At 39.1% G+C, this 27,010-nt stretch overlaps 2 protein-coding genes across 3 annotated transcripts in view; both read left to right on the forward strand.

The window, feature by feature from the left end:
• Positions 1–27,010, forward strand: part of galnt9 (polypeptide N-acetylgalactosaminyltransferase 9) — a 1,026,805-nt gene that overhangs the window by 128,960 nt on the left and 870,835 nt on the right. The window lies entirely within an intron of this gene.
• tango2 (transport and golgi organization 2 homolog (Drosophila)) overlaps positions 21,637–27,010 on the forward strand; it is a 31,107-nt gene continuing 25,733 nt past the window's right edge. The window contains exon 1 of one of the 2 annotated variants that reach the window (XM_008417635.2): positions 21,637–21,699. The gene's annotated coding sequence lies outside the window, so the exon portion shown is untranslated. Of the gene's footprint in view, positions 21,700–26,713; positions 26,737–27,010 lie in introns of those variants that run through there. The other variant, XM_017306601.1, reaches the window with a different exon arrangement.

A 27,010-nucleotide genomic window follows, 5' to 3' on the forward strand; every position in this document is an offset into this window, starting at 1 on the left:
TCATGACAGTATAATACAAATATATCTGTCTTCTTTAATTGCTCCAAGTACTAGCTGCAGAAATAGACCAATCAGAAAGAACCAATCAAAACCAGAAGGAGGGTCATTCTTGAAGCTCCTCAGCCCCACTTACTCTTTGCCAAGTGACAGCTGGTTCACCACAACATAGCGTGCCACAAATGCTAAGCTAGTTATTCACTAGTTATTCATTTATCCGCCATAATGGCGCTTTCCTGTAACAGTAAGTTGTTTTTCCTACCATTAGCACATTTAGTGGTTTACAAGAAGTTGATTGACATCGCCCAGACCCTCCTCCTGGTTCTGATTGGTTGTTTTTGACAGGAAGCACTACATTTCTTTAGATGATAATAGTCAAAGGCAGTAAAGCACTTTGAACTGCCTTGTTACTGAAATGTCCTATATGAAAAAACTTGATTGATTTGCTTGATTAAGCTTGGAGGACACATCCAACGGTGATCCAGCAGATTCTCAGGTTATGAATTTTTTGGGGGTTGCTGACGCTTGGGCACCAATCCATCCTCTTTAAACGGTCAGAGTCCCTATCCTGCTGCTTCCCCAATCCATTTTTTCCATTTCCCAGGCCTGGCGTTTTAGGTGGACGCCTGTGCTTTGGCAGCTTTGCAGTTGTACCACACTAAGCTTAAAAGTTCTCCGTTACGTGATCAAAGTTGCACATTTTGAAGTTGCAGCAGGATTAAACAGGAAAAAGTCTTACGGTTCCTTTTGGGCTGAACAATGCTTTTAGGAAAGCAGCAAAGTAGCGCCATCCCAGGGGAGCTACGGCACCGTCGAAAGACTCCAACCCGAATGCAGCTGAAATTAAAATTCTAAGCTTGTTTTCAGATGTAGCAGATCAAAACAGTGCTCTCTGACACTGCAAAGCTGCTTTTTCACCGTGAAAGGCACAAGATACCAGATGGTGATGTCTTCTGCACCGACGTTCTCATCTTCCCCCCCCCTCCCAAAAAATACTTATCCACAAAAGATAAGAGCATTATGGTGACAATGCACTTTTCCTTCCCTATTCCTTAAATTATGAAGCAAGCATAGCATAAGCCTATTCTCTGAAATATAACTTGACAGCAGAAGCAGTGAGAAGACTTATCTGATTGATAGTTTTTGAAAAAAAAAAAGAGGCGTCTCTGCAAATGAAAAGTTGACGTTTTTTTAATCTTTAACATCGGCCTATAAAACTTTTGACAAATTCAGACGCTCATCCTTTGAGGCTGAATCAAACCGTTTCTGCGTTTGTCAGCATTTCTGTCTCATTCTTTGAGCCTCTAGTCTTGCTAAATTCATCATTGTGTAGTTTAATGTATGGACTGTAATCTCTTTCTCGCCAAGAGTAAAAAACCCAAAATGAGTCATATCTTAGATTTCCATAAAGAATTTTTTTCCCCCCAATCAATCACTTGCTATGAAGCAGGAACATCTTAAAAAGAAATCCTAAACTGTTTTAATGCAGTATTTCTAGGGAATTCCATAGGAGAAGGAAAAGTTTTCTAATTTGATTGGACATTGCCATTACAATGCCCAATGAATATGCAATAGGCACACAGCAAACACACAAAATAAGTTGGTACACTTGAAATTAAAAAAGTGATTTTTCAGCAGAGCTTGTTTTAAGCCAATAAGTCTTCAATATTGATGAAAAAGTAAAATTTCCACTGGCAGATTATTGCACTTGTAACATGGAAAAAATTTATTTTTATAAGTGAAATCATCTCCCAATGAAACAAATACTTTTTCATCAAGTATTTGTTTCAGTGGGAGAATTATTATTGACATAATAATTCTTTATTAGGTCAATAATAAAGAATTATTGACCTAAAACAAGCTCCTATATCTTGCAGAAAAGTTACTTGTAAGTTAGTTTTGTCTTATTTCAAATGCACCAAGATATCTGGACAATAAACTAAACCAAAAATACTCTACGGTCTTATGTTTTTACAGTGCCTCCATGCAACAATTTTTGCAAAAGGTAAGCTAGGTCACGAAGCTTTGCAACGAAACATGGAGTTGTGTCTTCTCCTCTCTGTAAAGTTTTTATTATTGGTAAACTGAAACATGATTGGGTTCGTAGGCAGCAGCAATGCTACGTAAACTATGTGTCAGCAAATATATCTACAGAACCAAAGTTGCTATAACTGAAGGAATAAAGCACTGCAGCCCTTTTTCCTCTCTTCACAAATTTAACTTTCACACATGTGTTAAACCGTGAGTTTCCTTGGCAGAAAGCGGCCAGAGCCCATAATCAGAACTGATTACGACCTCCGCTATGAAGTGGGAGGAACCACGAAGCTGACAAGGACAACTTGGAGTTCTTAATGCTCTCACATATTAAAACAGAGCAGCTTCTGATTTTAATAATGTTTCTGTCACAACAGTGGAATTATAATAAATGGCCGCTCTTTTGTGAGTCACATCCTACAATACCGGTTTCCTCTGCACTTTGCATTAATTTGCCTTATCAGGCCCAATTTCAGTGGGGTGCAGCAGAATGAAAAAGAATGAGCAAAGTCTGAGCAAAAATAAATAAATAAATTTGGGTTACTGGAGTTTAAAAGAAGAAAGAATTGATCTTTAATTTTCCAGTTGTGTTTTTGAACAAAGGAATCTTTTCACTTCTTTTAAAGCGTCTGGAGGTTTTGCATAAGCCAAGACGAAATGAGCTAAACTGCAGTAACTACATAGATACACAAGGTGTGACTAAGTTATGTATGACACTAATGCAGCGACGTAATTCTAAGCATTTATTTTCAAAACTAAATTCTAATTAAAATAGTATAGTTATTTATATTATGAAAATCTTTTAAGATTTTTTTTAAAAAAAGAATTGAAAGTTGTTCATTTTTACAAAGAAAATTCAAACCAATTTCCTTACTTTGCTACTTTAGAAATCCACATTTTACTGCAATTATAGCTCTACAGCTCCACCAGAGAGATTATAAATTTTCTGGAAAACAGCAGTTTTCAATTTCTGCTGTAGGTTCTCTAATGGATTTAAAGTCTGGGCTTTGACTAGGCCATCCAAAAGAAAAACATTTAAATATGAAACAGTTCAAGGGGTGTGAATGAGACATGCACCGATTGCCAATCTGTAAAAAGCAAGTAAGGAACAGTGGCTGATTTTCAGACCTGTGCAGAAGTATTAAAGACGGATCGATAAGATCGGTTTCACAGGTAAGTGTCAGTTAATCACCCAAACTTAAGGAAATTGGTGCTGATTTAACCATGTGAAAACTTTTAAAAGGAATCATACTTCTGCTTAAGCCAACCAGCTATGTGCTTTGGTTGCTTTGTGAGTGTCTCTTTAAACAAGAGATCTTTAATTTCTCATTAATAAATCCTGAAAGAGGCGAGTGGCCCGAAGTGTTGGAACCGAGCCTGAAAAGACACAGAGGCAGCAGCATTTTACTCCTGCCTCAGGCGGAAGCATGCGATAGTGGTGATTACACTTGTAAACCCACGCCATAAACCGCAGCGTACCGCTATCTGGCGCACAAATATAAACAGGGCTACACAGTTAAACTGCACGTGTATGACGCATCAAAGCCAGTTATAAAATATCAAAAATGCCAGTGGCAGTGCTGAGAAATTATAGATCGGTACTCTGAAAATCAAATGCAGTCAGCAGGACTGAGATGACACAAAAGGAAACATTTGGAGGTTGGGGGGAAAAAAAGTGGATCTGTGCAGCGTTTGAGTTATTTTACAGTGAACTGACCGGCTGCTGAATGGCCATGTAATCCTCCGCTGAAATCAAGACTCACTTCAGTTGTGGTAAAGCTTAAATTAAGAGCCAAGGGAGGCTTGCTCAGGGCCCAAATATAAAAATTACACACACACACCTGAAAGACATTCCGTATTAACTTAATGGCTGCACACTGTGAATAATCTACGAGCCATCCCTCTCAACGTTACCAGGGTTACGGCAGTCCTGACATTTTTATTTTTTTCTCCGCGCACTGCCGTAGTTTCCATTGTGTGCCGCTGAAGCTTTACACTGCAACAATTTCTAACAGGAAAAGAATGAATAGAGGTATATTGTTGGCTCATGACTGCAAAATTACAACTTTATATTGACTTTCATGCACAAGCTGTGCAGCTTTATGTGCAGAGAAGTCTGCATTGCTTTCAGCAAAGTACCTGGATGAAAGAGACAAAAAAAAAGAGGAGAGTGTGGTGGAACTGTTGCTCTCCTGTTAACAGGTCTGCAGGCTTTCCCCAAACTGCAAGGTGAAATGCAGGTCATCTGCACTTTTTAATTTTGGCTGAGCATCACACATCGCAGACTATTAATTGCAAATGTGAGGTGACAAGAAATCTCCAGAGATTTCTCAGCTGCAGTGCATCTCAGAAAGAGAGCAGATGACTGCGTCTCAAGGCTCAACGGAAACAGCTGCCTGGTTCCGTGTGAAAGCTGAACTCTGGGGTTTGAACAAGTGGAGTGACCTACATGTACCCGTGACTCAAACCGTTAGCCAAAGATCAGCAGGATACCTTCATTTTTGTTCATTTACAAATACGGTTGAGACCAACAGATAGATTGAATGTTATTTTCATTCAACCAAGAAGTTGTTTTCTCAGAGGAAATGACAGCCATCTAAAAAAAAAAAAAACTAAGAAAAATGTAGATGGGGAAACATTCAAGGAAGAAACTTGTATGAGTTGCAGTAACATTTATGTCACTAAGAGTAGCAATCACTAAATCACAGGGACTTGCTGGTCACAACTTCACTGTTCACATTTTTTGCAGGTTAGAACATCTTATTCTCTACTTTTGTTTTTTTTTGTGTGTGTTTTTTGGGTACAAAAAGTCCCCATCTTTCACCGGTACACCAATTTGTACCTTCCTTTGGATTTTTCCCCCCATTAAATTGCTGAAGGGACAAACTGACCTGGTGAGTGAACTTCAGTAGTCACCAGGAAGGCTCAACATGTTACAGCAAAGTTCCTGTGTTTTATCCCTGTGAGCCTTTAACCTTGGTCTTTTATGGAACATGATGGCCTTGGAAACGTTAATCTGTTTCATACTCACTTCTTAAGCTGTCGCAGTAAACGATCACGTAATTAAAATGATATGGGCAAGTTTTTAATAGAAACTTCAGAATCCATTTTATTTATGCTTGTGGATGTGTTTTTTCGCCCCTGCCATTTTTATTTATCATGTTTTATTTTGTATATTTAAAATATTTTTCGGTTCCAATTTCTGTACAAAACTAAAGTTAGTCTTTAAGAAGACAAACTGGCATCGTTAGATTTGTTGAAAACTGTCTCAAAAAGACAATGTATTTACATCACACTTAGGTGGATAGATATAAAATTTTAATCGCTTATGGTTATATTTGTACTAATGTTTAACACATTAACATAAATGTGCTCATTAGTTGAGTAGTTTGTCAACTACTAAGCCACTTCCCAATGAGGATCAATAAAGTATATTTTATAATTATCATTTATCGCATTAACTTCTGGGACAAATTATCATCCAGCATAACCGTCATAACAAGACAGAGGCAACGTCACACATATAGTGTGACGTTGCTAATGGTACAAATAACTAAGAACTGCTTATATTTGGTGAATTGATCTCCCGTGTCAGAAAATTACTACAAGTTAACATCTGCTGATCACGTTATATTAAATGCTTGTGAACTCTCGCCAAAAGAACTTGTTTGGGCTACACACACAAGGTTGGAAGTTGTTTTTGCTGCAGCTGCATCAGAACTAGACTGTTTCTCCCATGTTTTGGATTCCTTACCTTGGCATAAACCTATGTGTTGACTGCCTAGGGGAGCTTTTCATTTAGAACTTCTTCATTATTGACCTTCTTACAAGCTCTCTGTATTGTGCCCAATATATAAATAAACCTGACAGTGATTTCATCTAACAATGTTTGGTAATAGTTTTTTTTCCACAACACTCCACATGCATTAAAAAAAAAAAAAACATCGTGCACCCAACTGCCAGCTGTTGAGATTTATTCCAACAAACATAATTGCTACCACTTGACTGCATATGAATTTAAAATGTTCTTGCAATGATGTAAGCTGAGCTACAGGCAATTGCAAAAAAGAAAAAAACAAAATCAATAAGTCACATCTGCAAAAAGGTTCAAAGTAAAAAAAACACTGATTTCCTTCAGCTTTAAGAGTTTCAATCTTTTCTCTGTCATGAATACTGATGAGCTCAGTGTGCATGGAATCTGAAGAAGTCTGCATGGAGGTTGGCATGCAAAGGATCCCTAGCAGACAGTGCGTCTTTGCTCGCTTGGGGGAAAAAAAAAAAACACACACAGGGATCAAAAACACTTGTAGTGGCTAGAAGCAGCGAGCCGTGTGGGATTCATTCAGAGAGATGCAAGGACCGAATTAAAACACACGCGCACACAAACACACGCACGGAAACCAGTGTGTCCTCACCAGCTGTTGGAGAGGGAGAGCTTTAAGACGCCATAGGCTGAAACCCAAAAGAGCAGATTATGAGAAAACAGGAAGAAAGAGGTTATAAAAAGGAGTTGGAGAGGGGTTGCTTTCATTACCAAACTGGAACATGTTAAAAGCCTGGTGACGGCGGTGATTCCATGTCAATCCATCACACAGAACACGGGCCATTGCCTTCAACACAACACGCGTAAAAGTTGCTCTCTACGTGCGTCGTGTAGCAAATGGCATCATCAGAAGAGAATGCACTGCTGTGTTTGCAAAAGAACAGCTCCGAATGTTCATATCATCTCCCAAACAGCTGAATGCAGATTGCGGACCCAGCAGGAGCAGCTACACGGCGCGGCCCTGCGAGAGGACGGCGCCGCATTCGGAAGCTGAGTCAAACTGCACTCCCCTGCTGTCAAACGATTGCAGCAATATCCTTCTGAATCAGCGTTGCTTATACGTGGGCCGCTCGGCACAGACAGAGAGAGAGAAAAAAAAAACACATTAACATCCAGCGCTTTATTGGGACTGGAGATTATTTGAGGCAATTACAAGATGGAACTATTCTTGCCAAGAACATTTCGAGCAGACACAGCCCTAAGCTTTTCTCCACACAAGCAGTTGGCAGCGCCGTAATGTGGGGCAGTTAGCTTAATCTACAACACCCGGTAAACAAACTTTATTCATAGCAAGGCGATAAAAGAAACAAATAGGATAGAGGATTATTATTCTTTTTGATGTTCCTGATCAAATCTCAAGCTGGCATTTGAGTTTCTTGGATTTCTTTTCTGGCCGTCTAAGACAGCTCATCTGTGGGGTGTTGTTCAACTAATCAAAGTATTTAAAGGAATTTTTTGCCTTTTTTGCAATTCAAACAGCTTAATGGAAATAAATACAGTGGAGTAAATGTTGGCGCTTGATTAGCTGAATGTCACAGGAGCTTGAATTAATACAATCCCCAAAGTCAACCGTGGTATGGCTTTTTGGCCGTTTAATATCTTGACTCAGCAAAGTCCAGAAAAGGTCAGAAACGTTGGATTAAAGCTGAGAAAAATGTTGTTGGGGAAGCATGACAAGAGTAAAGGGGGGGAGTGAAATGCAAAGTTTGGTTGCACTTTTAATAGTGACCTGGAGAGGAAATCAAGACAGGAAGGATAAATAAAGCAGCCAGTGAGATACAAAATGAAAAAGAAGCAGGTGGGCTGATTTGGGGTGAGAGTCCTACGCTCCTTTCAGATTATAATTCCACAAACATTACTGATCATCTTGTCTTTTGTCCGATGCGTTTCTCAAATCAGATCAAAACTGTTGCATCATGCGGTGCGTCCGGTCTGTGCGCAACCATCTTTTGCATCATGTCGCATTACTCTGGTTCCACAACCCAGTTTTACTCCTTACAGTTCACAGTGGTTACAGGTTACTAATCTAAACAAAAAGGGAATAGAGTTGGATTTCAGCGGTTGTATTTATCTTTTATCTTTGCAAATTTTCCTGCTAGTGCTAGATCCCCACATTTGTTTGAACAAACTGGACTTTCTAGGCAAACAGATTGAAACGGACTAAATAAGGGCTGGTGTGAACGCACCCCGAGTGTCTAATCATAATGCCATCCTGTGGAAATTTTCTTGGCATGTCTCACTCGGAGGGGACAGTGATCCAGTCAACTGAATCAGGATATATCTGGTAAGGCTCGTTTACCAGATCAAATGTACCTTTTGAAAACAACAACCTACACATGCTTTTCATTAAGCCCATATTTGTGTATTCAATTTTGTTTCATTGCCCTGCTATAATATTTTAATCTTAAATATGTTTGTTTGCTCCAAGCAAAATAAATATGTATATATATATACACACACACACAAGCCCGGAATACCTTGGTCTGCATGTATTTAACATGTTTCACTTAGTGAATTCAATTACTACAACAAATTAACTTTTCAATCATTCCTTTTTTTTTATGACTGCCAAGTCATTTCTGACCCAAAGTGAGGTGAAGGAAATTTCCCGGAAATGTCCACTATTTCCCGGAAATGGTGGACAGGGAGATCCTGATTAAAACTACCCGGATGTCAGACAACATCTGGGTCTTATTATGTGTCTCCACTTTATTTCCAAGCCCAAATGAGGAACTTCATGTTCAACAGTGGTGGGAAGTAACGAAGTACAAGTACGTCGTTACTGTACTTAAGTACAATTTTTGTGTACTTAAGTACTGGGGCACTGGTTTTGATTTGGTCTTGGGTTCAGTGGTCCAGACTACAACTCTGCTACGAGGCTCCTTGGTTCCATGTCCTCCTCTGCCAGTTGAATTTCTTTCAAAATAAATGTGTGGCAAAAAAAGTGAAGTTCAAGTTATGTTAGTTCAGGAGACGAGATGTTTCCATCCCTGAAATTATGATGCATAGAATCATATATCTAAGTCTAAACTATGTTACAGAGTAAACGCAATAAAAACATGCTTTATCAGTACACTTAATGATATTAGTGATTAGGCAATGCATTCAGCAAGTACTTTTACTTTTAATACTCAAGTATTTTTAAAAACCAGTACTTTTTTACTTTTACTTAAGTAAAATGTTAATGTGGTACTTTGACTTTTACTTGAGTACATTTTTGTCTGTGTATTTGTACTTTTACTTAAGTAAATTTTTTGAGTACTTTCTCCACCACTGATGTTCAAGAATGAGCCCAAAAAACCGCAACCCGCGACTCATTACGTTTGTAAGAGACGTTAGAAAAAAACAAGCCCAAAGTCACTTATAATAATCGGACTTGACAGAAACTCAAAATAGTTCTTGATTTTCCAGCAACAAAATGCGCATCTCCCTCCTCCCTCCAATGTTCATGTTTCTGATCAGCTGATAAATGTCGCGTAGAAACGGTGGTCGCTCCCCAAGACGCGCAGAGGAAATAAAATGACATTACTAAAGAAAATAGTAACGCAGTGATTTGGATAAGTAACTTTTATCTGATTGCTGGATTTGGAATAGTAACGCCTTAGATTACTCGTTACTGAAAAAGAAGTGGTCAGATAAGACAAAGTGATGAGGCAGCACAGATCGTCAGAACACTTGCAGGCCGATTACGTCATAGCTCTGCATGTATTTCTGTGCTGATGCGTCATAGTTTGTGATGTGACCAGCGCTTTGTTGTGTAACAGTATATAACCCCTGTTGGTAAAATTCTACCTCATTCCAAGTCAGTTCGAGGAGAAGAGGATCTGTGTTTAATCCAGTAAAAAGGCTCCGATGAACTCAATAAGAGGAGATCTCCAGGTCTTAGTGGACGACCTTGCAATTCCCGCGATTGAGGAATATTACCAACAAATCCCAGAGGAAGATTGGGAGGATTTGACTTTGGGATATGAGGGCATCAGAGAGAACACCAAATATCTCTTGAAATATCTGACCGATGTCTTTTCAGATGTGGTTTCAGACTTGGTTGAGAACTGGGGGTTCACATATCAGGACTTGAAAGCTGCATTTGAGAATATAGTTTCTCAGGCCTTCGCCCGGGCCATGGGTATTGAGGAGACTATAAAAGACGAGTGCACAGAGGTATGTAACATGCTTTTTATAAAGCATGTTATATCAATGGTGACATCTCCCTCAGATGACCAGGACCCCAMCGAGTGGCTCAAGGTGGGGTTAGAATTCAGTTCTCTGGTGAATTCTGTCATCTGGTTCATCCAGGAACTGAGAACAATGAGGAAATCACTCGAGGAAGAGCGAAAAGATGCGGTACGACTTTTTGTACAGTTGTTGATGTCTCAAGGAATCAGGAAGTCTAAGACACGTTGGTGTCTTAGCTACCTGAGAGAGACACATGATCGCATTGTCGACCAAATCTGGGCTGAAATTGAGGGACGGCAATACGAAATCCAGCAGAAATGGATTCTTGCCCTGAGTAAAAAGGTTTTTAGTGATATCACCAAAACCTTCGGGTCTGCTGGAGGGGTGCTGTCCTTCATGGAGAACGAGGTGGTCGACGATGCGATCGTGTCGTGTCTAGAAAGTCACCTACAAAAGCACCAGAAAAAGAGAGCCAGCTTTGTTTCAAGGCTTTTTTCTGGTGCTGTTAATGCCGTGAGATGCCATTTCTCTCAGTTAGGGCCAATAGTGTCTTGCTTCTCTGGGCCTCCGTCAGTGATGGACCCATGATGCTTTTCTGTGCTTCCGTTGATTCCGGACCCAAGAAGCCTTCCCATGCCACTTCTGATTCCAGCAACAAGGTCTCTTAGTGCTCCACTAGTCCCAGGGCTTCCAGCTTGTGCAGTTCCAGCGAGCCAGAGTCTCCAATTGTTGAGCATTCAGTTGTCGAGCCTGACGCAAACTCAGATAAGCAAAAGACAATAGTTTGAAGGGCTGACTGGGATGAAAGTACTGGGAATTGTACATCATCTGAGTGATATTTTGTTTCACAATTTATCAAGTTAATATTGATTACTACTTTACTTATGTGATATCCTTCATAATTTTACATTAATTTGCTTTCTTGTCTTATTTATTATGTCTATTACAAGCAATCAGGTAAAAATGTCTGACAATAGCTTAAGGAATGATAATGAAGACATGCTTAAACTTATCTTCAGATGTTATTTTCACAACTCTTATAGACATATGTACCAGCCAATCTGCAAGCTGTCTCAGTGCTTCCTGCTTTCAGTGATGAGACTACAAATACTCCACATGCTTCTTATAGATTGTAAAAAAAAAAAAAATCTGATATGAAAACCAGCGAGCAAGACTCATAATTAGATAAGCATCATCAAGCATCTCTGCCAGAAATTTCAATTAAAGCAGCCAAACACTGCAAACATACTGCTAGCGTGGAGCTAGTGCAGTTCTGTCAACCAATAAGCCAAGTCTCACAATCCCTCAAGAGAGCCCTCCACATCGCTCTCCACTGCAAAATGCTCTGGGACAAACTGGGCCCCCGGGGGACGTTGATTTTGTCCTTCGAAAAAGGAACACAGAGGAATCACTTCCTGGGATGAGAGTCTGTTCCCCCAACTCCCTCTGGGAATCCTTCCTTCCCGTCCCCACATAGACCTGTCACTTCGTCTCCTTCCTCTATCAACTCAGTGATTTAAAAATCTACGGACAGCAGCTCAGAAAGGCAGAAGCAGCTAATCCATCAGCAAAAAGCTATATATCTATAAATAGATAAAACTGCAGAGCAAATTAAAAACTTACAGAGATTGCAGGACAACTACAACTCGGAGGCAGGGGTGAGAAATGGCAACAGAACCAGACAAGCTAATCAGAGGCAAATGGGGAACAGCTGGGGCAGAATGCAGGCAGAGGATAATCAGCTAATGGGCAACAGCTGTGAAGAAGAGCAAACTGGCAAACTGAGGAAAGGTGTGAGAAGACTTGAGAAACTCCAAAAATATAAAGGGAACAGGTCAGTAACCTAAGAGAAATAAGTACAAATGTACAAAGAAGAAAACAAGAATAAACCAAGAAACTAAATAAAAATAAATTAACCTTTATGGTTTCGAACAATAATGAGTGGAGGAGAAGCTGAAGAGAACATGGACATTTTCAAAAATAAATAAGTAGGGTTATTGATAAATAAGAAATACTCATTAAATAAAAACAAAATGAATAGGAATTAGTTTTTACTTATTTATCCTAAACTGATAAATGATCAAAATACAAACATGCTGTCAGGAAGCACTATGTTTTTTCTCTAACATTTCTTCCTTTTTTTACTTCTAGAATGTGTAAATGAACATTCTGTGTCGACACCCTGATGAAATGTTTGTTACCTTGTGGGTGCGTCCTTTGTGGCAGCCATCTTGAGTCCTTTCTAAAGAGGAGGCCAGCCTCAAACCCGGTTGTTTTATAGAAAGTACGGTGGTAAGAGCTGGCGTTTGTTTGGTTCAAACAAAAAGTAATTAAAAGAATAAAATGACTTGAAAATTGTGCCTTTGCATACATTAGATGTTTTTCCCCTACTCTGGAAGGCTGAGGTGATTGGCCGATTTAAATTGAGAAGGCGGGGTTTGATCGGTGGACTATTTTTTATTTTTTGCTTCCTCATAGGATAGATGAATGCAACTATTCAAGAATGTCCTGGTGAGGGGAGGTAAAGATGCACCACCCAATGCTCTTACGAAAGCTGCTTTTATAAGCACAATGCTTGTAAAACAACAGACTGTAGCTTGGATACTCAAACATTTAGGCTGGCTAACATACACTCCTGATCAAAATCTTAAGACCAGTTAAAAAACTGCAAGAATTTGCATTTTGCACTATTGGATCTTAAGAAGGTTCTAAGTAGAGCTTCACGATGTTAAAAGAAGAAATCAACGTAAGAGACAAAAACTTTTGAGTGGGGAATTAACTGAAAACTGCATTTACACTCAAACATGATTTTTTTTCAGCTGATCAAAAGTTTTAAGACTATAGCTCAAAAAAACCCGAAAACCCCCCAAAACAGAAATCGGTGTCAAAAAAAAGGACTCAGTAATGAGTAGCTCCACCCTTCTTGTTGATGACTTCAAACAATCGTTTAGGCATGCCTGATGCCAGTGTTTCCAGGAGGCTAGTGGGAACCTTGCTCCAAGTGTTGAAGATGGCTTCACAAAGGGCATCCACTGTCTGGAACTGATGTCCATTTTTGTAAACTTCCCTTGCCATCCATCCCCAAATGTTCGCAATTGGGAAGATGCAGGATGGTCCAAAAGAGTGATGTCATTCTCTTGGAAGAACTCCTTTGTCAGGCGGGCATTGTGAACTGCAGCATGGTCCTGTTGAAAAACCCAATCATTACCACACAGACGAGGGCCCTCAGTCATGAGGGATGCCCGCTGCAACATCTCCACATAGCCAGCTGCTGTTTGACGCCCCTGCACAACCTGAAGCTCCATTGTTCCATTTAAGGAAAACGCACCCCAAATCATGATGGCGCCCCCACCACTGTGCCGTGTAGAAAACATCTCAGGTGGGATTCTCCTTGTCATGCCAGTAAAGTTGGAAGCCATCAGGACCATCAAGGTAAAAATTTTTCTCATCAGAGAAGACAACTTTCTTCCATCTTTCAATGTCCCATGTTTGGTGCACCCTTGCAAAGTCCAAACGGGCAATTTTGTGGCGTTGAAGACGTGGCCTTTGACGACGTTTTTTGTTTCTGAAGCCCTTTTCTTGCAGATTCCTTCTGATAGTTATTGGGCTGCAGTCAGCACCAGTAATGGCCTTAATTTGGGTAGAGGATTGTCCCGTGTCTTGACGGACAACCAATCGGATCCTGCGGCTCAGAGCTGGTGAATTTTTTTGGGTCTACCACTTGACTTTTTTGTTCCATAACCCTCAAGATCATTTAAAAAATGCAAAATGACTGTCTTACTGTGTCCAACCTCAGCAGCGATGGCACGTTGTGAGAGGCCTTGCATATGCAGCTCAACAATCCTACCACATTCAAAGTCAGTGAGCTTTTTGCCATCAGGAGGTCTTGACAGTGTAAAGACTTGACAGAAAATGACATGGAATCCAGATTTTTGCACAGCTTTTGCCTATTAAAGACTATGGTCTTAAACTTTTGATAAGCTGAAAAAATCATGTTTGAGTGTAAATGCAGTTTTCAGAAAATTCTCCGCTCAAAAGTTCTCGTCTCTTACACTGATTTTTTTCCTTTAACATCTACTTAGAACCTTCTTCAGATCCAATAGTGCAAAATGCAAATTCTTGCAATTTTTGACTGGTCTTAAGATTTTGATGTGTATTTCAGTTTCCAATGGTATACTGCTTAAGTTCATTGTGACAAAACTATAATATTTTCAGCAACTTTTATATTTACTTAAAAAAAAGTCAGGTGGTCATCCAATATTTTTTATATAATAAACCCACTCTTACCATGTGAAAAACATTTATGCAGCATTTATTCATTTAATTAAAAAATATCTTCAGCTGAAAGAAACTATTCATCCACTTACCTGATTTTATGTAATAGCTGGATGTGATTTTGAACTGTGCGACTATGAACGCACCATGTTTTTTGTCTTTTGATACATATTATTTATGCTTAAAAAGGCATCTCTTTTAAGTTCTTAACAATAATGTTCCCTAAAGTCAGAATTCCAGTTGGGAAAGTTAGTGATCACAGAGCAGACCTGAGTTTAGAATCCAATATTTGTGCGTGGAGTAAAAAAAAAAAAAAAAAAACATAGTAAAAGTTGCACATTTAAACTTTTTATTGGCACAACAGACAGTTATCATAGTGGCACAAACAATCTCAGTGCTTCAATGTCTACATGGAAAAAATATATTTTCACTGACTTGTACTGCTAATAACGGTTAGCTCATCCACAATTAGCAAATTGCATTGCAAAATGTTACGCTGTATCCATTCTTGCATCAAAATAACAGTAAATAAATGTCACAGACATATGTTATGATTTCAACACGAGTTGAAAACACTTTTCTCCCAGTGAAAAAGTTTTCAGACGAACTTATACATAAGAAATGGGTGAAAGATTAAATCAATCCATGCTCCAGTAATGCCTTCTTCCTATCTGTTCATCTCTCCCTCTCTTGACTTCCTCGTGTAGAAATCTAAAGCTGTGAAATCACTCATCATTTACCCAGCAGGAACCACATGCAAGGGACTAGCACTAATATCGGGCTTGCAATTTTACACAGGCATGGACCCGCACACCTGCATTACACGTATCAATTCGCATCACTTCATAACTGTTAAGGCACTTGCGGGTTTCCGTGGTGACCTCTGGTTGTGAATGCAGCGAAGTCGCCTGAACGAGCAGAAGTAACTCAGACAGCACCCTGGCACAAACGGAGCACCACCCTGCAGCAGCAGCAGCTCAGACGGGGCCTGCTGGAAGTGAGGTTTTGAAGTGGGGCAACTACCAGAATAAGAGGATTACAGTGTTTAAGGCACATAAGATGAAGGGGAGTTTGCACAGATACCATAGCAACAACCAAGGACATGCATTTGAATTTACTCAGCAACACACTTGTCAAAGAAGGGATGGGAGAAAAAAAAAGGGGCTAAGGTTGTCTTTGTTTTTTGTTCATCAGCAGTCAAGTTTAACAGGATTATGTGGATTCTAATGCCGACTGAGCTTCAATTATTCTACAAACGACGCGCCGGGAGTCCTTGCAGTAATTACCTACATCCGTGTTTGCAAAAATCTACTGCAGTAGATGTCGGTCAGTGGCTGAGAAAAAAAATAAAAAACCTTCATAACCACTGCAGCGCTGCCCCCTGTGCTGCAAAGCTCTGCAGCAGCAGGAATTGATTTAATCACAATCACAAAAATTGAACAGTACATGAAGCACAGAACTTCGTATACGAGACGTCAATATAAAAACAGAGATCGCTCATGGACAGAAGATGGGCTCCGATTCTATATTACGCTCTTAAAAAACTCAATGGGTACGCTTCATTATCGTGGTCTGGGAACTTCTTGCCAAGAACATTTTGCAGTAGGAGGCAGGAAAAGCAGCCGGCGTCCACCGTCGCCCTGTCCCAGCTGGGCAGAGCTCCTGGCTTTCAGAGTCCACAGAAGACCTCTGCAGCGCAAGCCCTGCACATCAAAAACCGTCCCACACATAAAGCCTGGCATTGATGAATGAGCTGGCACCTCCTTCAGCACATTCATGTTGTGACAGTGTCCCTTTATTCCCACTGCCAGCTCTTAGGTAGGGGAGAAAAACATCTTCCTGTCTTCATTTGACAGGCCTCTTCATGAGGCCGTCTCACATGACCCCCTCCATAAATTAGGTGCTTGACCACAACGCGGAAGGAAGCGTTAATCATGCACGTTAGATTTTGATATTCGGTCATATTTGATGTGGGCTTTTTAAGGTTTTTTGCCAGGATCTTGGTTTGTCTGAGTTCTTTTGGGGTTTGTTTGTTTCTGTGTTACTTTCTTATTTTTATTAGATCAGTGTTTCTTCTTTTTTTTTTTACTTTAGCTCAGCTTAGTGATTCTAGTTTATGTTTTTGTCTTGTGTCTAGTTATTCTTTCTTCCTCTAGTTTAATTATGATTCTTAAGTCTAGCTATTTCTTAATGTTAGATTTATTTCACTGTAGCTCCCCTGGTGTGACTCCATGACACCTTCAATTTGGCTCGTGTGGATTTGATTAAGAACTTTTGTCATTTCTGTACAGTAAAATTACTGACCTATAAATTCAATAAACAGGTGTATATAAAAATATCATCCATTTTTCTGTCCCATTTTTGTATGGCATTAAGAGGAGGACCAGTACTTGTGTTTTTCCATTTAGAGCGCTGGTTTACACAGTAAATGCCATGTGGGTGAAATTTAGCAGATGAAATTTAGCAAATGTCACGTTCTCCTGAATGCAGCACGGAGCTGCGTCACAAGAAACTGACAGAAACACTGAAGAGTAGAAGAATTCAGATTGATACAGCTGCACTTGTATCCATGTTTAATGTGGCAGAGCACAGTTTTTGACGAGTAGTTCAAACTGGTGTTATACAAATCACTGGTTTTTCCTTTTGTTTGGATGTTTTTTTTTGTTTGTTTTATTTTTTATTTTTGCAAGACTTAGCAACTATGATACAAGAAACAAAATGGCTGCTGTTATAATCAAAATTTGAATTGAAATTTTTCGCCATTCTGATTGGCTGCTGTTGGGTCGCCCAAATTTAAGTTGAATGATTGTCGTATTTGTCTTACACCTGTAAAACCTTCTGTTCACGTAGCTCTTTCTGTCCTGTGGGAAACTAATAATTCAGAGATGTGCAAAAATGACGATAAAATAATTTTTATCAAATGCAGCCTATACCTTATTTAATGTGGCAGGGAGGTATGGAACCTGAATACTGGATCGATAGGGGGCGCACTGGCCCAAAAATGGTTGACAACCACAGTTCTACACAACGGCTGCAATCCTATGAGGCAGTTTCATATGTTGACCAGGTTTGTTTGCATAAAGATCAAGAAAGTCTGACACCAAATAAAGGATTTCCATTGGAGTCTTGAGGAGACACATCGGGCTTGGTGAGAACAGAGCTGTCCACTTGCATCAACATCATCCAAAAATAATGACTAAAAACAGACATAAACTAAGTCTGTGCTGACAGACAGATTCTTTTTTTATATGAAGCACTTTATGCAAAGTTAAACTAAATGGCTGTACGCCTGTCATAACCAAAATTAAAATTAAAACAAGGATTTCTTTGAATGCTCTCCTCATAGCTCATTAAACTAAGAAAACAGTCAAAACATTGAGAAAGCCTGATCTCATTAATCCCGTATAGTCAAATTTATTAGGCTATTTGCTATGATTTTCTCACCTATAGCCTCTGAAATGACTGATGCTCTCTGCCACCTTTCTCGCCCAAATTGCGCCTCCTGTGAATGTCCGGGAAAAATGAATGGCGCAGCAGGAGAGCAAACATCAATGAAGCGAAGAGAAAGATCTTCAGTTTCTCTAATTAGGTTCGACATCCTGAATCCAAACACATTCACACCTAGAGGGAATTTTTATTTATTTTTTTATTTTTTTACTTTTTACATTTTATTCCAGTCAGTAAATGCTTGGACGCCTGCATCTCGGCATCATTATAAAATACGTGATTTAATTGTAAATATTTCCTGCTCTTTGAGGCACAGTATTTTTATCCCGTTAACAGATTTCGTGTCTTCTTTTCATCTTTGCTCATTTAGAAAGCTGAAGTAAACAGGCTGTTGAGATTTCCATCTTTGCTCTACCTGTGGCTTCAGATGAGTCATCCCTGTCAGCATCACATATCGTCTGAGGGATTTCATTATCTTGAAAAGCGCCAATGCAGATGAATGGTTTCACTAATAATGCCGTTTTTGTTTTGCATTTTTATTTAATTCAGCAGGAGACCTTATTGTTTCCCGATGCGACAAGGTCTATTTTGGGAGCACTTCAGTTTCCTCAACCTTTTCGTTGAGTATCAGGGAAGTCAACACAAGACGGTGACAGCCAATAAATGTGACATAAACTTCTACATATGGAAAAAACAATCAACTATAAGTTTCTGCTTGTTGAAAGCAATAGTTTGTCAATTTTAAAGCTTTCCCAGTGTTTCACTTTTGTTGGAATCTTGGAACAACGTTAGCTTAATGTACCACAAATCTGGAACAAACTTCCATAAAATAGCAAAACAGCTGAAACACTGAGTTCTTTTAAATCAAGAATAAAAACCCACCTGTCTAGAGTCGCCTTTGAAGCATAATAAATGGAACATTGACCATTATATTTGATCTGTAATGATGATTTTATTATGTTGCTGATAACATGTACACTGTAAAAAAAAACAACTATAATTTACAGAAAAATACCGGCAGCTGTGGTTGCCTTCTGGTAACAGAGATCTTAGTATCTCTAAACAGACACTGCCTGCTCTACAGATGATGGAAGAGATTTCAAAACAAAAGGCAGACTTGACATTAAAACCTAGAGCATGAAGCAGGTCTTTAAAATCAAGTCGAATAAATCGAGAGGAAGAACAAATGTGGATTCCTTAAAAAATGAGAGAAACACAAACAGCAAATACCTCATGTTACCCTTCTTGATGGGGTTAGAAGGCATGGACCTCTGGAGATTGACTAGAGAAATCTCACTGCCTGTGCCACAGAGAAATATAAAAATATTCTTCTTTCCCAGTGAATTTTCTGTTTTTCTCTTCGAAACAATTACCGATTAAACCAGACAAATTGCACGTACCAGCCAGACGCTTTATGCAACCCCCCTACCCACCTCGACAGCGGAAAACCATTTGATGATGTGCCAACTTCATTTCACACTTTGAAGCTTCAGTGCAGAAATCCAATAGAAACAAAGCCACAAATTATCAGCAAGTAAGGTAGCAGCCACTTCAAGGAACTGAGGACTTCTTCAACTTTTGAATTAAAAAGAAACCAAAAATTAGGAAACCGAAAGATACAAAAGAGAGTGTTGTTGCTGGGAATCAGAAGAAACTGTCGGTGAAAGATGACAGGCTTGGTGCAGCGTCCTGTTAAAGACTTGCTCTAGGATCGTTACATCAGCCAACCAGAGGAGGACATAGAATAACGGTAAAGAAGAGTAGTGATGCAAAGGAGCATGTCCCAGGCACTGATTAAAAATAACCAGCACAAGACAACACCATTGGTTTTTCTCTACAATCTTTTTTTTTTTTTTTTCAGGCACAATAGGTCATTTACTCATGAAATTACACAATCTGCACAAGTAGCTCAAAATGAATGGACCTTTTGTTTGACCTTTGAGGCAAAATACCTTAGAGTAAAATGCTGGATCAGGATGACCAGCATCGTTTCTGTAGGGAATCTTTACTTCACAATCTAACCTGATGGCCAGTCAGAAGGCTATGAAGTGATCATAAATAGATTTTTTATGGAACATGATGCTAAATGACATTTGTCTGACATTAGATGATTTGGAAAGACCAGGATCAATCAGTTAATCAGTCAATCGATCAATTTACAATGGACCCTGGTCTATTTGTGGATTCACTTAAATGCAAAGTTTTCTGTAGAAAAATGAAGAATCTCACTATCCGTTGATATTTTTTGTTGTTTTTTGGGGGGTGAAGTTTCTATTGTCGTTGTACATTTTCATACAGTGAACAGAAGCACAATGAAATTGGGGCACAGTTCCACAATCAATCAATAAATAACATGTACTATCTAAGATATTCAAATGAAATTGCAGCTTGGGAACCTGTAATGCAAATGCCGACTCAGTGCTGAGACCACAAAGTCAGCTAATCGGGTAATTCAAGAAATCAAACTGCATTATGTAATTTTGTCAGCAACTGAAAATTGCATGCAAGAATTACATCCCACTGGACACGCCCAAACATTTAAATCTAGCTGAAGCACAATCATCTTCAAAATATTTGGCTGTGTGAGCAGGAGTGTTGCTTTTCTTTTTTATTTCTTTTTTTTTATTGTCTTTCTTCTCTTCATATGGTGCATCAGTGTGCACCCTGAGCTGATCTGTGCTCCACTGTTTACAGTGCTCTGGGCAGCTCCAGCGATTACAATTAAGCGGCTCTTATCCCTGGACATAATCAAGGCACACCAGAACGTAGCGGGCGGGGCTAATCCGTCAGTGACACAGAGACCCAAAGCTGCGGAGTGGAGCAGGGAGGTAAACTACAGCATATATGGAGAGCTAACAGTCGACAGACAACTATTTTCTGTTTACCGAAATCTCATTTGGAAGCAAACTAAAGAAAAAAAAAATCCAATTACAACTCAAAGAGAATATTCAGTTAGCATGTGTTTGCGAATCTTACTTTTTTTATTTTTTTATTTAACTGAGATTTAAAGCTTTTTTCAATCCACCAAGGAAGGGGGTGAGGAGGTTGGGCGAGGTTTGGGAATAGTCAGGAGAGGAATTCAATCAGCGCTATCTGTTAATGCAGAGCCCTGACAAGGGGGGCGGCGTAAGAAAAGGGGAGTGGATTATCAGCGACTCAGCATGTTACAAAGCTCAGGCCGCTTGATGCTCTAATAACAACACAGACGGAGGTCCCAACAACTGGCCAGGGAGAATGATGCTGAGAAAATCTGATTTAAAACCAATTTTGAAACAAGCGTCACTATGTGTGCGTGCGTGTGTGTGAGAGTAAGGGGACTGTCCGCTCTGACCCTGCAATTTAAGGACACAACCACTCACTGAGCAAAAAAAACAAAACAAATTTAATTAATAAAAAAAAAAAGAATCCCGCTGAGAATGAGACTCACAATAGCAGCATCTGAGCATAGCCTAATAGTAACGCCACTGGTACGAGTTGGAATTAAGGAGGAACTCTCATGCAGTTCTGAGGTTAACATCGGTTTAATTTCACTTTCAATTTGTGGATTTTTGAAAACATTTATTATGGTTCTGATAAAAACAACAACAACAAAAAATCTGCACAGATATTCCACCTGCTTCAGTTCCCGTGTTGGCGCCTGAATCCAACTCAGCCAAAATTCCTGACGTAGGGACGATGTCAGTGCAGTTTTTAGAGGGTCTGAACTCCACTGGAATTAGATGAAACAAATAAAAATGGAATAAATGGACGAGTCAAACGTAGAGTGGATTTTTGAAAATATACATGGCGATGAACACACTAATCAACACCAGTAAATGATACATCTCAGAGAATATTCAATATACAGAACATTCACTGAACTCCGAATCAGAACCGCAGAGCATTCTGGGAGATTTAGGCAGAGGAAAAGCTTTGGCTGCTCAACCTATCACAGCTAGCTAAATAAGGTAGGTGGCATCGGTTAACTCACTCACTCTTTGGTCAGTTTTGTTTACTGAGACTTCATAATTTGCTTTATTTGGTGTTTCTGTTGTTTTGTTTATATATTTGGATATTTAAAATGTCTTCCAGTTCCATTGTCAAATTCAAATTGAACAATTATTGATCTTTGAGAATGTGTTCTTGTATTATTATGCCCATAGCATTATATCACCTGAAAATGCTCTCAATATCACAATAATATTGTTCATCACAGTAAATTCTGGGACAATTTATCATCCACCCAAATTTGTTATCATGAGAGGGCTAACCGGAGCACACCGTAATAGTTAAAATATTTAACTTTTTCCTTTAATCATTGCTCCTGCCAAAGATTCCTACCACTGGGATCATCATCAGCACCAAACTTACTTCACTTCCTGTTCTTGTGACTAAAGTCATAATTCTGAACCAGAAAAAGATTCACCGAAATAAAAGTAACGCATTTTAGTTCACACTTTGTTTTACTGGTTCAAATAAACTTTAAAAAAAAAAAAAGCAAGGCTCTCTAAATCTCCACAATTGTTGGATTTTCACTAATTATTTTTTTGCTTATTCACAGAGAACAACAAGAAATCCGTTCTTTAAGTCCTACAAATGCATTTTAACCCAGCAGGCGCCTTTTTGTGCACACACCATTAAAACGAAAGCACACCAATCCAATCCAGTTCTTAATTAAACCAATAAAACAGTTAGCTGAGCAAATGAATGGAGATAAAAACTTGACTTGAACAAGAGGGGGAAAATAATTTAATGGACACCTGAACAAAGTTTTGCCGTCGCATTGCCTTGACTATCTAGACAAAGACGTGAGCTGTGGGGTTCGCAAAACCGGTGAGGCCGTGCAGGTGCCAAGTCAACGGAGCAGAGTCAGGATGGGTGGGCTTCGGGGCTGGAGAGAGGGGAGAGCGTGGAGTTTGGAGGTGAATGTTAATCACTTCTGGAGCAGAAGGCAGAGCGCTGCAGGTGCTTCCTCTACAAAGAACCATTGACTGGACTGGCTTTACCCCAAACCGCTTGCTAGTGCACGCCGGAACGCACCGGAACGCACTTCCCATGCACAATCCATCACAGCCAAGGAACCTCTGAATCACAGCCACTTCAGCTTTCACACACACATATCTGTCATAAATGTAACCTGTCAGAAAATATATTCGCTTTTTGTACTGTTAGATTTTTTTTGTTTGTTTGTTTGTTTAAACATAACGACGATTATGTAGATTTGACTTTTTTGACCTTTATATCATGTTATAATGTTATTCTTTCAATAAAACCATCCATGGACTGTTGCCTTGATTATTACATGGCAACAGTCCAGGGATGCTTGAGAAATCCTTTAATCTCCTTTGGCAACCATTCAGCTGGGTGAGCCTAGCTCTGCCTTCGAGGACGAAGCTCCACCTCTGAGCTGTAGTTTCCAAGCTTTCACCTTGCAGAGCTGCTCACCCCCACATCCTCCTCCTCAGCTCCTTCAGACTAGCCAGGACCAATTAGCAAACACATGGTGGATCTACACATCAGCTGAGCTCATTACAGGAGCTACTTCGCAGTGAAAAGCTGATGTAAACATTATTAAATGGTTAATAGAGGAGCCATGTTTTGATGACTTCCTGAAGGCGGAGCTTCAGAAAGAGCAGAAGTTTCTTAAAGAGACAGATGCCCAATTTTAAGGCTTTAAATTGTAATGTCACTTTTTTTTTACAGTCATGCTTGATATTCACATCATTTTTATAGCAACTGAAGTTAGCATAGTTACTCGACAGTGCACCATGTGCCTGGAAAATACATAATACTGTCCCTTTAATAAATGGTCTGTGTGAATGAGAGGACAAATTTAAAAGTACCTTTCTTCAGTCTCAATACACAGATACTCAACTCATAAATGCTGCAGTCTTTAAGAAGAGTAAAGACAACAGAATAAATACATGGCACTGCAGTTGCTACTAAAACATGATTCACATTTGGATATGAAATGCTACACTAACCATGCAACCACACTGAGATGGGTGCAGGGCTAATACAATTAAGAGAACATTTTATCTGTCTGCAGAACATAACTTGAAACATATCTACATTGAGATACACATGGTGGTATTAGGTAATTTCTTTTCTATTGATTACATTTATGAGATACACTGTAGGTCTTCTATAGCTCTAACCCACACACCAAAGTGTTATGCATTGCATTTCTCCTGAGGACTCCGTGTGTGTATAGTAGAAATACCCCAATGATTTTTTGATGTGATATTTACAATACAAGTCTCTCAGTTAGCTTAGACTGAGTTCGGAGTTCGGACTAGTTCTCCCTTTTATTGGTAAATCAAATTTTGAAAATTATGCATTTTCATATTTTCTCTTTTGTTTTTTTTTTTAAACAACTAACACAGTGTAGGTTAGTGTAGTTGTTTTGAGTTTAATACGAAATGAGATAAATATATATTTTTGCTCTGATGCGTACCTGGGAAGATGCAATTCCTTGATTTTCTGTTGGATTAAAAGCTACTACTTCTATCAAAGAACCTGCAGAGCATTTAAAAAAATCTTTTTGAATAGACAAAAAATTGAATGGGTGAAAGCAAAATTGGTGGGTCAAAGTTCTAAGAAACTGAATTGGTTATCGGCAATATAGAGCCCGACTGGCACATCTACATTTAGCATTTCATAGTAGAAAAGGAAAAAAGGAAGGAAAGAGAAGTCTGATGTAATAAACAAAATGAAAAGGTCTTCATCCCAGCTAGCTAACCTGCACTGAACACTGACTGGAAAAAGGAAGGTATTCATCACATTGTGTATATGTGTAAGAGCCAGCAAGTATTATGTATATATTTTAAAGTTAGTATTCATGTTTAATCCTCCTCTTTACCAGAGCTTTGCTCACTTTTCAACAGTTATTGATTCTGGTCGTGTTCAGAAACTGATCTGAAAATATTTTATGCTGAGAACAATTTTCTCTCTGACTGCAAATGAGCACAAAATGCATCCTGTTAAAATTTCACTGTGCCAACATGTAATTTCATTTCAAGAGGCCGACTGATAAATAAAGATCACTGCTTACTAAGGACTGAGCCTATAGATACTGGGTAATAACCTCCAGACTATAACAACAACTAGAGTGAAATGAATAAATGAAAAAAAAAATCTTGGGTTGCCTCTGTTCTAATTTCCTCTAATTTCTCATTTGCCTTCGCAACCTGTTATTAGTATTCCTTAGCTATCTGTACAAAACTTTACAGTTAAAAAAAAAAGTTATATAAATAAAAAACCCACTTTTTGTTGACACTGTCCAGCAAATAGACAAGCAACACAAGTTGCCTTGAATTGTGCACTCAGAGCTTCACAATGTATCACAAAATATTGTGAAATCAGTTAAAAGAACACAATATTAATATCCCGTAGCACTGCTTGCAATTTAATATAGACCACAATGTTCCAGGCATCAGGAATTTATGTTTTACATGCTAACAATATATCAAACCCATTTAATCTTGCTGCTGTGTGTACCCACATCTGACACAGACAATGATGCCCAAGATCCCAAAGTGATGGAAGCAAAAATAAAGATGAGAAAGAGGGGAAATTATGAAATAATACAACAGATATGGGCTTTGCAATTATAATAATAATTTTAAAAAACTGTCAATTGATGATTTTCTAATATTTTTATCAGGATGTATTATTTCAGCAATATTGAAAATGACTGTAGGCAAATGTGTCTTTTAATTTATTGAGTAGCCAATATATATATATATATATATATATAAAAGACACTAATATCAACAACACAAAGTAAATATCTCAAATCTCGAGTTTCAAAGTGAATGTCCATGCTAGCAGTAAGTGCCTCCTCCAGCCTCCTGGGGCCTTTAGAGGCTATCGGGTGTGAAAAAGCTGACCAGAGCCAATTAAACTTTAATGAGAACTTTGTCTGAGGAGGTCGTTGCTGATGGTTGTTCTGAAACCTTCCCCCCAATCCAGCGTTTTACTACGTGCTAAAACAAGAACCCCATCCGTCAAACTGTTACATGGCCGCCCCTTCTCCAAATAAGGTGATTACAGGAGGGGGAAACCGGAAGACTCTCCATGGTAACTCCGTCTCTAACAGGAGGAGCAAAACAATGGACTACTAGAAAGATGATTGACAGCTCGTTGCGGCTAGCGCTCGTTCCAATTCACTGCATCCGTTACCAAGACGGGTCCAGGACTACAGCCACGAGCACAAAAATAACAACAATAATAATAAATAGATATATCCGTCAGCCTATTTTGCGCAGCTAACCCCTTATTAACATTAATATCCCCCTCAAGTCTCATTTTAACTAGATAAATGTAAACAAAGCAGATTCTTGCGTCCTATGCCGTCGTAACGTTTCATGAACTAATTCCTCCGTAAGGAAGCGTGCATCTTTCTCAGTGCTATCTGACCGCGTTACTACATGGCTGCTATTTAATTTTTTTTTTTTTTTTTTGTCACACCCCCCTCCTACTGAGCAGCAACGGCACGAGCCAAAAACTTGGCATTACAGCCACAGCACAGACAAGGGGAAGCGGTATTGCAACTGTACCTCAGTTTCTTCTCCTGGTCATCGTTGTCCTCGAAGGCGAAGTGACTCTGCCCCCTGTGAGGGAGCGGATCAGAACCGGAGCCTCAGATGAACGCCGTTATTTTGCATGCAATTAGCTGCTGCAGAGACTACTCTTTTTTTTTTTTTTTTTTTTTTTTTTTTTTTTTAATTCACAAGCTCCAGAATCTCAGGTCGGACCTGCCAGCTTTGTGTGTCTCTTCGGTCGAGTGCCACATAAGAAAAACTAAAGTAATCCAACTGCTTGCAAAGTTGCATTCAAAGCGGTCATTATTAATAGTGAATTTAGCAACTGCGACGTTGAGTTGAATGAAAAGCAGGAGCAGGCGTTTGTCCCTCTCATCAACAAAAAGTGCTGGATGCTGTCGGTCACCGCGAGTCTGTCTCCGCCCCACCGCCACTTGTGCAGTACTGGAGGAAATTTCAGTAAGAAATTTATTAGAGTAAATATTTACTCTGACGACTTAAATAAATAACAACTTAAATAAATAAATCTATTGCGCAGATGTAAATACTTCATGTACGAAAATTGTATCAAATATATATATATTTTTTTAAATGACCATTCTAAATTCCACAAAAAATAGTTAATGAGTATCAATACCCCTTATTTGTTTTTAGCTTACTTACCTATAGTCGCACTGAATAAATTACAATATCAAAAAGTGTATTTATTTCAGTACTAAATTCACAAGTGACA

The sequence above is a fragment of the Poecilia reticulata genome, linkage group LG9, assembly GCF_000633615.1.
Source record: "Poecilia reticulata strain Guanapo linkage group LG9, Guppy_female_1.0+MT, whole genome shotgun sequence".
Classification (NCBI taxonomy): domain Eukaryota; kingdom Metazoa; phylum Chordata; class Actinopteri; order Cyprinodontiformes; family Poeciliidae; genus Poecilia; species Poecilia reticulata.